The sequence below is a fragment of the Babylonia areolata genome, chromosome 21 (genome assembly GCF_041734735.1).
Source record: "Babylonia areolata isolate BAREFJ2019XMU chromosome 21, ASM4173473v1, whole genome shotgun sequence".
Lineage (NCBI taxonomy): Eukaryota > Metazoa > Mollusca > Gastropoda > Neogastropoda > Buccinidae > Babylonia > Babylonia areolata.
The window spans coordinates 40,131,479-40,134,471 of NC_134896.1; the positions used below are offsets into that span (position 1 = coordinate 40,131,479).

Below are 2,993 nucleotides of genomic sequence, written 5' to 3' on the forward strand. Positions count from 1 at the left end.
CGCTGTTTGTCTTGTGTGGACGACACTTCATCCCACCTACCCCACAGAAGGCCTGGCCACAAAGGAGGTGCAGAGTCTGCTGGAAGAAAGGACAAAGAAAGGATGTGGGGTTCTACTGCCCAGACTGCCCCAGCAAACCAGCACTGTGTCTTGAAGACTGTTTCTGCAAGTACCACACACTGGGTTTTTACTGGCGTTAGATCCTGGGTGAGTACACCCTTTTCATTCTTTGTGTGGACTGTTTTGGTGTCTTATGCACCTGGACACTGTTGCTCAGCCTTGACAGTGTGTGTGGTTGATCACAACAGTCACAAGAAAGACAGATTGAGAACCTGGTTGATATTGTAGCACCTACATGGTGGAATGACAGTCCCAATTTTTTTTATTAATGCATTTTATGGAATTTTTCTGTTAGATTGACTCATTATTTGAACATGTGAGTATCAAAAACAAAATCTTGGTTCATTTTCCTTTCATTTGATATATACTTTTATGCACTTATCTTCAGTACTTTTTGAAATATAAGCAAATTAAAATCATTGGCGTGTTTTTCTTGTTTTTCTGAAAATTTTCTCAGCATACGCCATAGCAAAACGTACTAGCAGTGAAGGGGTTTGGACTGACTTCGTAAAAGAGAAGTCGTTAAACTGACAAGAGAAACAACTGATAATGAATGCAAAAAGTCAAAAACATCAACGTTCTCAGTCACTTGTGAAGACACACTTTCGTGTACATAAGGCTTCATCAAGCTACAGTCAAAAAGTATATGCTCAATTGTCAGGTTACTAAAGCATATGCACTTGACTACATCTTGAGATGTAGCCTGGACACTAGTCATTGGGGTGAGACTATATAAACCGAGGTCCCGTGTAGTAGCATGCGTCTCAGTAGCGCACGTAAAAGAACCCACTCAAGTGGAGGTGTGGGAAGTACTAACGAGTGGGCCCGGATTCGAACGCGTACCCTCTGCTTTCTCTTGCTTCGTTCCTAAAAGACGCGAAACCACAAGGCCACCCACCACCACACCACACACACCCCTCTTTCCCTGGGTCACTGGTTCCCGACAAATAGCCACTGTTACGCAACGCTTCAGCGCGTCCGGTACACGTGGCTTCACAACTGACTGAGCTTTCCACGGGATTTCTTCTCTCTCTCTCTCTCTCTCTCTCTCTCTCTCTCTCTCTCTCTCTCTCTGTGTGTGTGTGTGTGTGTGTGTGTGTGTGTGTGTGAGCGCTCAATCGATTTGTCAATCCGAAACATAACATGTATGGCCGGGACTGTGTCGTGTGTGTGTGTGTGTGTGTGTGTGTTTCTTTTTGACACAAATTACTAAACGTACACACACACACACACACACACACACACACACACACACACACACATGCATATATGCATGCATATAGATACTTATTTTGCGCCAGTCCTCGGTCAGAGACCACAAATTAAGTTCCAAGCGCTTTACAAACACACTGAGAATCATTTGCACAACTGGCTGCCTACCTGGGCAGAACTGAACCCACTGACAGCTGCCATTTATTACACTTTTAACCTGTCTTTGTTTCCTGGTCACTTTATCTTGTATTTCCAGTTAAATAAACAACAACATCGAATGCAAAGACCTGGTTAAGAAATTAAACAGATGGGGGGAAAAAAAAAAAGGCACCAGGGGGATTCGAACCCTCGACCTTCTGCTTACTAGGCAGACGCTCTAACCAACTGAGCTATGGCGCCTCTGTGCAATTAGTCTCCTGCTCTTAACTTAACCTCATTCAACCAAAGGGCGCTAATCGTGATAATAGTTCAACTCCGCTCCTCGAGTAATCTGGTTTTATTTATCACGTGTGCTTTACATTGGTCCAAAATACCCCAGCTCTTCACTACACTGAATTCAGGAGACACGTTCTTGACATTCCAGAGCTACATGAACCATGTAAAGAGCAACTTGTCACCGTTAATTTTATCAAACAAACAAACTGATAAACGTGGCCTGGAGAGTATAGTAAGCCAGTTTACAAACAATGCTTGTTTGTTGTTTGTTGTTTATTGTAGACTTGTTCAGTTGTTGTATATTGTATAATTATTTGTTGTTTGTACTGTTTTTGCCACCGTTTCTTGCCCCCATTTACTGTTCAACAATATAGAAAAAAAAAATGATGATGATGACAGTTAAAAAAAAAAAAATTATCACAATCACCATTAATGCAATGATCGATGATGATGATGATGATAATAATAATAATAACAATATTATTATCATTATTGTTATCATTATAACTATTATCATTAATCTAGTCATCATCAGCATTGTTAAACAACTCCAACCGAACAAACTTGACCTTAAGGGTGTAGGCGCCAATAGGTCGTTAAACTCCAATAGTCGTCATCATTGTCATTATTGTCATTATTATTAAACAACTATACTGTTTGCATTATTATTTTCATTAGTAGTAGTATTTCATTTATTGATCTATCATTTTTCATTTTTTTATTTGTTGTGATTTGATTTGATTTTGATTTTGATTTCTTTATCTTTCTTTATTCTTTTCTTCTTTTTTTTTTTCTCAAGGCCTGACAAAGCGCGTTGGATTACGCTGCTGGTCAGGCGGCATCTGCTCAGTTGGCAGATGTGGTGTAGCGTATATAGATTTGACCGAACGCAGTGACGCCTCCTTGAGCTACTGATACTGATACTGATACTGATACTGATCTACTGTTCCTGTAGTAACTCGGCTCGGCTGGCTTGGTTGCCGGCGGATACTTCCTTCAGTTATTATGCCGGGTCACAGACGAACTTGTGACTGAGGTCCTTATCAGTCTAACAAAGACTGACGAATAGTCACGTCCTGCCGACTGACTTATAAAAGAAAGAAAACGGTGTGTGTTTCGTGGACTTGCATGCAGACGAAAGCAATGAAGCTGACTGCGGGCCGGACGGGAGTATGGGTGTCCATGTCTCTGTGTAGTTTGCCGCGGTGTGTGTGTGTGTGTGTGTG

The 2,993-nt window shown here is 41.4% G+C and overlaps 1 non-coding gene across 1 annotated transcript; it reads right to left on the reverse strand.

Annotated features, from left to right (window-relative positions):
• Positions 1–1,657: 1,657 nt before the first annotated feature.
• On the reverse strand, positions 1,658–1,731 carry Trnat-agu (transfer RNA threonine (anticodon AGU)). The gene has a single exon. It is a non-coding gene; the product is annotated as a tRNA-Thr (tRNA).
• Between the last annotated feature and the right edge of the window lie 1,262 nt (positions 1,732–2,993).